The sequence below is a fragment of the Ictidomys tridecemlineatus genome, chromosome X (genome assembly GCF_052094955.1).
Source record: "Ictidomys tridecemlineatus isolate mIctTri1 chromosome X, mIctTri1.hap1, whole genome shotgun sequence".
Taxonomy (NCBI): domain Eukaryota; kingdom Metazoa; phylum Chordata; class Mammalia; order Rodentia; family Sciuridae; genus Ictidomys; species Ictidomys tridecemlineatus.
Window position 1 is genome coordinate 31,639,858 of NC_135493.1, and position 12,300 is coordinate 31,652,157.

At 39.3% G+C, this 12,300-nt stretch overlaps 1 protein-coding gene and 1 pseudogene across 3 annotated transcripts in view; one reads left to right on the forward strand and one right to left on the reverse strand.

Annotated features, from left to right (window-relative positions):
* The window catches only part of LOC110597572 (large ribosomal subunit protein uL15 pseudogene), a 169,622-nt pseudogene extending 164,295 nt beyond the window's left edge, over positions 1-5,327 (reverse strand).
* Positions 5,328-5,415: 88 nt separating this feature from the next.
* The window catches only part of Klhl13 (kelch like family member 13), a 181,854-nt gene continuing 174,969 nt past the window's right edge, over positions 5,416-12,300 (forward strand). For 2 of the 3 annotated variants that reach the window (XM_040284640.2, XM_005319397.3), the window contains exon 1: positions 5,578-5,717. The gene's annotated coding sequence lies outside the window, so the exon portion shown is untranslated. Of the gene's footprint in view, positions 5,718-12,300 lie in introns of all 3 variants that reach the window. The other variant, XM_040284680.2, reaches the window with a different exon arrangement.

Below are 12,300 nucleotides of genomic sequence, written 5' to 3' on the forward strand. Positions count from 1 at the left end.
ATGTGAGAGCCTACATTGTTTGTCTTTCTATACCTGGCTTATTTCACTTAACATTGTGTCTTCTAGTACCATCCATGTTGTCACGAATGACAGAATTTCTTTCTTTTTTAAGGCTGCATAGTGTCCCATCATACAGATTTTCTTTATCCATTCATCTGAGGATGGACATATTGGTTGCTTCCATTCTTGGCTATTGTGAAGAATACCAGTTTTTGACATACCAATTTCAATCCCTATGGATCTCTCTCTCTCTCTCTCTCTCTCTCTCTCTCTCTCTCTCTCTCTCTCTCTCTCTCTCTCTCTAATATATATATATATATATATATATATATATATATATATATATATATATATATATCCAGAAGTGGAATTACTAGATCATAAGGACAAAGGATCTGAACATCCATTTCTCAAAAGAAAACATATGAATGGCCAATAGATATATGAGAAAATGCTGAACATCACCAATCATCAGCAAAAATGCAAATTAAAACAACAATAAGATGTTACTTCACAACTGTTTGAATGGCTATTATCAAAAACACAAGACAACAAGTGTTGTAAGAATGTGTAGAAAGGGAAACTCTTATACACTATTGTTCATGGGAATATAAATTAGCACAGCCATTACAGAATACAGTAGAAATGTTTCTCAAAAAACTGTATTAGCTTTGAAGCTTTATTGATAATCACTTGTCCATATATGTTGGGGGCTTATTTATGGAGTTCATTTTGTTCCATTGAGCAATCCCACGATGTCTTCATTTTTGTAGATTTACAGTAAAAGTTGGAATCAGTGTTATCTTTTCAACATGTTCTTTTTAGAAGTTGTTTTGGTTATTTTAGGTAATTTGCTTATCCACATAAATTTTAGAGTTGATTTATGAATTTCTACCAAAAAAAAGCCAGCTGGTGTTTTGATTGGGGTTGCCATTTAACTACAGATCGATTTAAGAATTGACATCTTAATGATATTGAGGGTTCTGCTCTGTGAATATAATATAGCTCTCCATTTATTAGGTCTTTTTATTTCTCTCAGCAATGTTTCTAATTTTCAGGGTGCAAGTCTTGAACATATTTAGTCAGATTTATCCCTAAGTTCTAAAGCAAAACCCTTCTATTTATGTTTCTCAAAGCTCTGTGAGTCTTAAAGTTTTCTTGTAAGTAGTGGTTCCACTCAATAATGAGCCAGATGAATATTTCAAAGAAATGTAAATTGACCAGACAGACCAAAAAAGGTGTCCTAATATATCTCGATTTGTTCTTTAATCAGAATTGATGTAATTGAATTTTTTCACATTAGGTGCATAGCAGGCTTATAAGTGCTTTTGCACTGACTAGGCTTTAGCTACTGGCTCTTTGCTTTGTGTGTGTGTGTGTGTGTGTGTGTGTGTGTGTGTGTGAGTGTGTGTGTGTGTGTGTGTGTGTGTGTGTGTGTATGTACATCTGGGTCCCCACATCTGCCAGTATTTTTATCATTTTATAATTAAATTAGTGCTTTCACACTTTTGGATTTTTGGTAGGAAGGATTCTAACATGGCTTCCAAGACTTTTCTTGCCTTCTGGTGTTTATTTTCTGTATACTTCCTTAGGACTGGGGATGTAGCTCAGTGGGAGAGCACTTGCCTAGCATGCATGAGGCCCTGGGTTTGATCTCTAGCACCCACACAAAAATCCCCTACAACAACAATAATAAGAAGAAAAACAAAAACCAAAATGACCCAAAGATTTCTGTATATTGATTACCTTCCCATTAAGAGTGGTTTGGGCCTGTGAATTTTTTGGTTCATCATCCCCCTGATTAGGTTATATTATATGACCAACATGAAGAGATTTTACAGAGATAATTAAGGTATCCAATCAGTTGATTTTTTTGAGTCAACAAAAAAGGGAGATTATCCTGGGTGGGCTTTCCTTGATCTGGTAGTAAAAGACCTTAAGAGAGAGATAGAGCCACTCCCAAGGAGAAAGTTTTCCTGTTAGCCTCAAATAAACAAAACCATGTTGTACACTGCCTGTGGAGAGGGTGAACCTCTAGAACTTGTAGATGCTAAAGATCTCAATTATATAACTGTAAGGAACTAAAATTGGCCAACAATCTTCTGAATAGGTTCAGAAGAAGATTCTGAGCTTCACATGAGATACCTTGATTGAAGCTTTTTGAGCCCCTGAGTACACCCATCAAAGTAATGGTTGGGCTCCTGATCCATGGAAACAGATAATAAATGTGTGTGGTTTTACATAGCCAGGCTTGTGATAATTTGTTACACAGAAATTAATTATAATTTACACAATGGCTACTGTAGCTAGCTTTGGAATGTCTGCCATTGTATTGCTACAGCAGCCATAACAAAAGACTATAGCATGGATGACACAAACAGAGATTTATTTTTTCACAATTCTGGAGGCTAGGAATCCAAGGTCAAGGGGTTAGCCAGTTTGATTTCTTCTCAGGCCTTTCTTTGCTTGCACGTGACCACTTTCTCACTGTGTCCTTACACAGTCTTTCTTCTATGTGCACACATCTAAGTCCTAATCTCTTGTAAGGACACCAATCATATTGGATTAGGACCTATTCTGAGGACCTCACTTTAATTTCACTATCTCTTTAAAGACCTTATCTCCAAAGATGATTACATTCTGAGATACTAAGAGTTAGGTTTTCAACATTGAATGGGGGGTACAGTGATTTCATTGTGACTTTCATTTTAGCTCCTGAACCTCTGCTACATGCACATATTTTTCAGGTTTTTGTTATACTATTGTGTTCCAGATACTTTCTGTTTATTTTTGTGGGGTGGGGGGGGGTCAGGATTGAATCCGGAATCTTGTGCATGCTAGGAAAGAGCTCTGCCACTGAGCTACACCCCGGCCCTTTTTCTTGTTCTTGACAGTTTTAGCTTCAGATTAACGTGCAAAATCTTTGATGATTACATTCCAATCTTTTTTTTTAAGAGAGAGTGAGAGAAGAGAGAGAGAGAGAGAGAGAGAGAGAGAGAGAGAGAGAGAGAGAGAGAGAGAGAGAATTTTTAATATTTATTTTTCAGTTCTTGGCGGACACAACATCTTTGTTGGTATGTGGTGCTGAGGATCGAACCCGGGTTGCATGCATGCCAGGTGAGCGCGCTACCACTTGAGCCACATCCCCAGCCCCACATTCCAATCTTAATGGTCAATCAGTCCACAAGTAACAAAATCATCACCTTACATTTGTATATTTTTGACAACATTACAAGGTACTTTCATATGCATTCTTATTTGAAACTGAAAACAATATGGTGAAGCATGTCAGGTCAGTATTATTATTATGTACTCAAAATTTAGGAAAACACACTCTAAGAGGTGAAGGGGCTAGTTTTATATTATATAACACATGTCTTCTGAATCTAAGTCTAGTGTTCTATTACTAGATTAACTATTGAGACAAACTGTCCTTACGCAAATAGCAGGATTCCCATTGAATATTTGTAATACCTTAGTCTCAGTTCATTTTGGATTAGGACCAAAATGAAATGCAGATTCCATAATTGTCCTCATCCCAACACCCGTGTTATGAACTCTGGGGGATTTTGTCTTTATGTGGAATAAGGCTTCCTTGGTTCACAACCCATTATCCCATTTTCTTGTTATTTCTGTTGGACAAATTTTTGTAAAGTAAGTACACTTGAACCTTTTAATGGAAGGGACGTACATCAACTTAATTTGGGTTTATTTTAACATATATGCCAGTTTTGGGATACATAGTGAAATTGATTGCTTTAAACACATCTTGAGTTTGTAAACTTCTGTAGTAGCTGTTTTCTTCTTAATAGGCTTTGACCGTGTGATGTAGGTATAAATGATTATTGAATAAGCACAGTGGAGAAGCAAGTTAATGAATTCCTCTTAATAAAGGTGAACTGGATTGAATAAACTGAAAGATAAAAGGTAATAATGCAAATTCCATATGTATTTGGAGTTCTCATCTCTTCCCAGCAGTTTGATAAAGCCTAACAACATGGTATTATCTTTAGTTTTAGCAAGTTTTTGAGTAGCTGGGTTATTCTTAAATTCACCTAAAATTTATCACAGTACTATAATTTCAATGTATGGAAGTTGAAATAACAAGAAAGCAATATTGAGATCTAAGATCCTAGATCAGGGGGCTGGGGTTATAGCTCAGTGGCAGAGCACTTGCCTAGCATGTCTGAGGTACTGGGTTCAATTTTCAGCACCACACATAAACAAATACAATAAAGGTCCATTGACAACTAAAAATATATATATTTTTAAAAAAGATCCTGGATCAGTGTACTTGTAAGCAAAGGGAGAAATACTAGGGAAAAACATATAACTACAGGTCCCCACACTCACCCCATCACTCCCTTAAAACATAGAACCCCCAAAGAGTGATTAAATGATTTCTAAGAGCAAACTCCCATTATTTTTCGAAAGAGGAGTCAGAAAATACCAGGAGAAAAGATACCAGACAGGAAATGTAAGAAGGTGGCCCCAGGCTGTAACAGTCTAGAAGGTGAAGAATGAATAGAAGACAGGCAAGGGGAAAAACTGGCTTGACCAGGGGTTTTTGTTGGGGGCTAGGGTGACAGAGTTGGTAAGACAGAATGGAGATTCTGAACTAGAGCAGTCAAGCCAGCGTTTGGAATCAGTGTAACAGCGGTAAAGAGCTTGGGTGACAGAATCACACCGCTTGGAATCCTCTGCTTCTTACTAGTCCTGTATCCTTGGGCAATTTGCTTAACCTTTACACCTCAGTTTTGTCACTAGTAAAATGGAGATAATAATAAAGCATGCTTTGCGGAGCGGCTATGAGAGTTAAGAGAGTTGGTAGTTCAGAGCTTGGTTAATAGTAAACAGTAAAATGTCAAACTGCTATATTTGTAGTTGTTATTCTTTCTCTTTCTTAATATGCTGTACTCCATTAGGGAGTACAGGAGAGTGATGAACAGTTTTGTGAGAAACTTGGCCAGGCTTATTTTGAGGTGTGGGCTTCACTGAGGTAAAGTGGCACTGCTTCCAGAGAATACCCGAGATCCAGGCTGCCAGGACACACGGATGACCTCCTTGGCTAACCTGGGGCGGCTGCTCTGTTGTCCCTGTATACTTGACAGTTTTCACTTCTGCCTCTTGGGTACTAGAAGCCATGTGGGCTCACACCCGAGTTTCCCGGTTTCAGAGGCGTGAGGGCCATTTGGCAGTCATCCTGCTTCCGGGCCCAGCCTTGCCACGCATTGGCCAGGGAGTTCAGCTCTGACCCCACACTTGGTCCTAGCCCTAGCTCCCCCGGCCTCCCGCGCAGGCGCCGCCGGGGCCACCCCCGCCGCCATGTTTCCCCCGCCCGCGCGCTCCCTCCCACCACTCCCCCCTCCCCTCCCCAGCTGGGTTCCCGCCCCCCTCCCTTATCCACCCCCCCCATCCCCTGGTGAGGTCAGGCAGAGGCACTGCCGCTGCGGCCGCAGCAGCTCCTCTCTCATTCCCAGGAAGCCTGGAACGGGGACTTTTGGAAATAACTGGAGCGGCGTTTGGGTTAGGGTCTGTGCTTTCCTCCTGCTTGAGGACAGGGTGAAGTGGCCTGGGCGAACAGGGGTGCAGAGGTACGGGTGCTGGTGCCTCGCAGCAGGAGCGAGCTTTGATTGCGCTGCGCTACTCCCTCTTCGGCCCTCGGAGCGCAGCAGCTGGCGGACGAGCGGCTGGGGCGCAGGGACGCGGCAAACAAGGTGAGGCAGGTTGCTGAAGTCACAGGGGTTCCATTAGCCGCTTCCCTGCCTCCGGGACCTGGCGGTGTGCGTGGTGCAAGGCAAAGAGTTGATCTGCATCAGGGACACTGGGGCGGGGAATCCGCTTCGCTCTGTGCGCACCCCCCTTTTGCCTTTTCTACCGCGTGCTGGTGCGCTCTCTTATCCCTGCACCTTTGCCAACTCCAGGTCCCTCTGACCCAGCCAGATACCTGGGTTCTTCTAGGATCCCTAGAACCCAGTTTTCCTGTGCTCTTTGTCATCTTTCCAAGATCTTCTCTGGGCTTCTAGGTCGCTGCCCTGATAGTCTGGGGTTCCGATGTCCATCTCGGCCCTCTAACAGTTTCTGCTTTGTGCCTTCTTAACCCATCCCTTCGTCACAATCTTCTAACTTGGGAGGTTGTGCTGCTGGCTCCCAAGTTAGGAGCACATTCTTTTTTCCTCGAAGCTTTGAACTTAGTTTTGAACATCCTTAGCTCTGAATGTCTCGGCTGTTTTTGGTTTAATCACAGTTGACTAATGATTTTTTTTTTTTTTGAGGCTTACAGCTTAGCCTGCGTTTACTGAAAGTGGGTGGGATCATTCCTTCATTAAATATTCTTTAGTAAATATCTATTAAGGAACTTTAAAAATGTCTTTCTAGTTTTCAATAACTTAATTCAAGAACCATAGCCGTTTGAAATATGTGTATGTATGTTTGTGTGTAATCCTTCTACATGATCCTAAACCTTCCAGGATGCTAAACAGGCCTGACAGAGGGAGAACTGGTAGGGTTTGTGATGCCTAGTTCCATTCCTGAATCTGTAAATTAGGATGCTCATCCTTTTAATGCAGTTGAGAGGACCTTAATGGTTTAGGGAGAAAAAAAGTCACTCAAGTTAATATAGTTTGGTTACTAAGCACATTGAATAGGAACTGAGACACTTGGAGGAGGTTTAAAACTGCCTCTGTTGGGAGGGTACCTGCCCCCTCCCCTTTAAAAGAAGCCACAGTTTCTTACAGTACGTCTCATATTTATGTAAACCCCGCAGAAACAGCATTTTAAAACCTTGTAGTTATTTTTTAAAAAACAAACAGCCCCAAACTCCTACTTTCAGCTTATCACTTTCTCCCCATGCAGTTGCTATTTTAGTTCTCATACTGAGGTTCATTTGTAATATAAAGAAAATTAAATGGAGACATCGAAAGGGGAGGCAAATACCAGCAAACAAGCCCATGCTGATGTATGCAGTTATGTTTTTGGAAATAGGATATATCTAGTGCTTAAATTTGAAAACTGAGAAAAAATGAACTAAGTAGCCATGACATCATTTTATATCTAAAAATATTAGCTCCCTTAACTGCAAGTTTTTATTAAAATCCTTAAAATTAACAGTGATAGATTTGTTTGCTTGATGGGTGACCAGGTGTTGCCACTGACACAGTGTGAACTAATTGACAGAAATCTCAGAAGAAACCAAGTTATAAATGAAGATAGTCGCTAAATTTCACTGTCCTGGTAGCACTTCTTTTGGCAGTGAGACAATGAGAATACTTTCTGCTACAACATCAGATGATATATTTTTAACATAGATAAATAAGAGTCTCAATTGCCCAAGGCCTTTAATCTGCCATTTTTATAAGCACATTTTAAATTGTGTGGTGTGACCCTGTAGAGTTTAGCTGATGTTATGAAGAAAGTAGTTTTCACAAGAGCAGTAAAAGCTATTGGATATCAATTTAGTTAGATAACTTGTAGGTGAAAGTGTTGTTTCCCATTCATTTGGTAAATTCCTGAGCTCACTTAAGTTCTATTTAAAAATTGAATGTTGTAGGGAGAGAGTACTTGTTCCAATAGGCCTACCATTATAGGTCTGATTTTTTTGGCAACCCATTCTCAAAAGATATACAAACTTGTGACTATTTCAAGGATAAGAGTGCATACCATTTTGTTACTTTTTTCTTTTGTGTTTCTTATTAATACTGAATCCAAGCTAAAATTACTACTGATGTGATTATATTGTAAAACTATTTATGTTTGCTTAGAAGAAAAACATGGATGTGAGTTAGCTGTAAGCATTTTGCTCTGACTCCTCAATATATATTTAATAGCTCTCCTGGTACATCTAGAGGTTATCAAAATGGATATTTCTGGTGTTATTAAGTATAATTGCAGTTTGCTATTATATTATCTTTTTTGTTTTCAATTATGTTTCTTCATGTAATGTGACTTGCAGTAGTGAAATGAGACTAACCAATTTTCAAACTGTTTGATTTTTTGATGTTTAATATACTACTGACTTCTCAAGTAATATGTCAGTTGAACTCTATTTTTATTGCTATGAAATAATACAACAGTTTGGCAGGAATCATCGGACTTCAGAAAGTGTAGAAAGAGTATAGGAAAAATGAAGAGCCCCAGAGAATACATCTGAAAATTAGGGGAAAAAATGACTTTACCAATTTAAAGAGACTCATAGCAATCAGCTTTTTATTTTTATTTTTTTTCCTTTCATACTGGACTTTGCACCCAGGGTTGCTCTGACACACTGAACTACATTCTCAGCCCTCTTGAGACAGGGTCTTGCTAAGTTGCTCAGGTCCTCCTGCCCCAGCCTCCTGAGTCCCTGGGATTATAGGTGTGTGCTACTGTGCCTGGCAGCAATTAGGTTTGTGAATATTATTCATTCATTTATTAATTCATTTATAAAATCAGCTGAGTGCCTTTTGTATGCCAAGACCCTGTATTGTATTAGGCACACTTAAAACTTGTAAGCCATAATCATTGCTCTTGTGGAACATGACAGTAATCATATTCTATCAGAGGTTATAGATAAAAAATAAATAAACAAATGAAGAATATACTTATAGATTGTAGTAATAACAAGTAAGAAAATAAGGGAATGTGACACAGAGAACAAGGAAGGGCCTATATATGTAAGCGGGGGAAGGCCTCTATGACGGTTAACTTTAGGTGTCAATTTGTCTGGATAAGGAATACCTAGAAACTGGTAAAACATTATTTTGGGTGTGTCTGTGAGGGTGTTTGCAGAGATCAGTATGTTACTTTGATTGGTTATGTGGGGGAGGATCCTCCCTCAGGATCAGAAAGCTGGAGTATCCAATTGGCTAGAGAGAACAAATACAGAAGGTGAACTGGTCTTTCCCAGAGCTGAGAAAGACTCTTTCTGTGGCCTTGGACATCAGGACTCCAGGCTTGCTGGCCTTTGGACTTGGGCTCCAGGGCTTACAGCAGGGGCCCCTTGGGTTCTCATGCTTTCAACATTCCTTGAACTGAGAGTTACAACATCTGTCTCCTTGGTTCTGAGGCCATTGGACTTTGACTGAGCCACACCACCAGCACCCCAGGGTCTCCAGCTTGCAGATAGCCTGTCTTGGGACTCTCTAAGCTGCCATAATTGTGTAAGCCAATTCCTTTAATAATTTCCCCTACATATTTATTTATGTGCATATTTCTTGGTTCTGTCTCTGGAGAATCCCAACAAATATAGCCTCTTAGAGAAGGTGATGTTTGAGAAGATACCTGAAAAAGAATAGAGAATGAGTCTGCCTTGTCAAGATATGGGTGTATATTCTCCAGAGAACGTTCTTGCAGAGAGAAGAGTAAGAATTAAGGTCTTGAGGCAGGAAATCAGGCTTGCAGTTTATGAAGAACAGAAAGAAAGCCAGTAAATGGCACTACCTAGTGAGCTGGGCAGGGAAATGGTTACAGAAGATGTTAGAGATCTTAGATGGAGTCAGCTAATAGATAAGACTTGGAAGCTTTGAGAAAGCATTTGAGTTTGATTCTCAGAACAGTGAGAAGTCATTGAAGAGTGTTTTCTGTGGAAAGCAATTGACTATAAAATAAAATGTAAGCCTGTGGAACTAAAAAAATAAATGTTTTGCTAAGGAGAAATAGAATGTTCAGCTCATCAGTCATCTACATTAATAACTGAGAGTGAGAGATTCTTTGATTAAGTATGCTAAATCAATATGTGATTCCGTTCTACTCTGCTTAGTTAAAGGGTGGGGTAATGAGACTTTGAGGTGAGTATGTTAAAAAGTAGTCCACTTTCCACTGTCACATTGTCACCTGTACTGCAAGGTAAGTTGTCATCAACTTGATTCAAATCAGATCACTGTTAAATTTAAGAGCTTGTTTTTCAAAGAATGATGTTTTATTTTTCATAGGAATATGTTCCTTGGGATGGTTGGAAGTTTCATTTCTGTATAAAAAGAATATCCTAAGTTTAGTCATGGCCTTTGGAATTTTAAGTGAGGTTTTCCATTTCCCTTTAACCATTGCCTTCCCAACATTTTCAATTTCCATACTTTTATTCCTGGACAGATTAGGGTTATTCTAATGTTTGAAGCTTAAATTAATTTTATTGCTCTGAGCCCTTACTTCAAAGTAATTCAGATTCGAGGTCTAGATGTTCCCAAATAGGAACGTAGACGGCAATTGAAGTCCCACGGGGTAAATCCTAAATTGTTGGGGGATGACCTGCAAAAATTCGTTAGCAGCTCTTCCAGAGTCAAGTTCCACCTCCTAAACTGAGCACTCAAGGGTCTTTCATGATTTGATCCCAGTGTACTTTCCCACATGTATTTATTATTCTCGTATAAATTTCTGTTAATTTCAACTGATTTTTCCCAGTTTGGAACTTTTCTATTTAGCATTATTCCTGGCATACAGTAGGTGCACAATGGTTGTTTCTCAAATGGAAACTATGCCATCCATTTAAAAAGCCCTTCCTTGGGCTGGGGTAAAGCACTTGCCTAGCATGTGTGAGGCACTGGGTTCGATTCTCAGCACCACATAAAAATAAAAAATAAACGTCCATCAACAACTAAAAAAAAAATAAAATAAAAAAGCTCTTACCTTTCCTTTCTGTCATTTAAAACCCCAATACTTGTCAAGGAACAGTTTAAATATCAGGCACTATTACAGCATCTGCCACTGAGCCTGATCTCTTTCTCCTCTGAATGTGAGCAGTAGGCACACACTTGCCCTGTTGTGTCATGATTATCTTATTTGATGCCTGAACTCTTCTGTATTGGTCTCTGGCTCCATGAAGATTACCTGAACTTGTCTGGTTTCCCATCATTGTATTCTGAGCACCTGGCATATGGTGTATACTGTATAGTTATTAAATTATGAATATATACTGCCTTGTGATATTTCTCCTATTTTTGGACACTTATATAAATTAATACTGTTTTGTTTCTCACATGTACCTCTGAGGTTTTTTTTCTTCTAGTACTTGGTATCAAGTCCAGGGGTGTTCTACCACTGAGCTACACCCCCATTCATTTTTATTTTTTATTTGAGACAGGGTTTTGCTAAGTTGCTGAGATTGGCCTTGAACTTGCAATATTTTTGCCTCAGCCACCTGAGTCTCCAGAATTACAGGCATGTGCCATCTCATCTGGCTCCTGGTCATCTTCTGAAACAGTTTTTGATAGAGGTCATTTAGAAACAAAGTTAAGAGCACAAGCTGTGGAGCTAGGCTATTGGTGAGAAAATGCAAGAAAGTTTAGAGGTGAAATGACTGGGTTATGAGACCTTTAACCTAATCAGTGCATTAATATGCTGATAGGAATTAATTGGATGGTAACTATAGGCATATATGATGTGGCTGGAGGAGATAGGTCATTGGGGGCATTATTTGGGGGGTATATATTTGGTCCCTGGTTAGTGGAATGGTCTCTCTCTACTTCCTGGTGGCTATGTCCTGAGCCACTTTCCTCTACCACACTCTTTCACAGTGATGTTCTGCCTCACCTGAGCCCCAAAGCAATGGAGCTGGCCATCTATAGAGTGAGACCTTTGAAACCATGAGCCTCAAATACATTTTCCTCTTCTAAATTGTTCTTGTTGGGTATTTTGGTCACAGTGGTGAAAAATCTGGCTAAAACACTGTACCTGAGTCACCACATCTGTAAAATAGAGATAATTGAACTTACCTGTTAGGGCATTTGTAAGGATCAGATGTGTTAGCTAGGCCCACAATTTAACAGTTTTCAAGTTTCAAAAGTTCTGAAAATTATAAAAAATTAATTTGGAAGGTTAAATGTCAAGTGGTAGCAAAACATTGCTCAAACTGATATTTGTGGTCTTCATTAATAGTCTTTATTCTACTTATTGTTAATCTTTTCTTGTTTTTGCTATAGTATCAGTGATATGTTTATGGGGATAGTACCACAGACCTTAGTGGGGTATTACATAATTACTCATTTTCCCCAGTTTGGAACTTTTCTGTTTAGCATTATTGAAACATAATATGTAGCTAATGCAGGCTATTACCTATCTAAAAGTTTGGAAATTTCTGAATTTGAATCACATCTGGCACCAAGGTTTTCAGATAAGAGATTGTAAACCTCACAGTAAAGGGCTTAAATCATAGCCTTGCACATAGTAAGCTGTTGCTGTGGGTGGTAGAGATTAGGGAGGTAAATAAATTACTTTATCTTTCCCAATAGCTTGCTCATAATGGTTACCATGTAAATGGTTACCATGTAGATACATGCTTATTTAGTCCTACAATGACTCTGAATATAGAGGGCTGGCTGTATTGTCCTA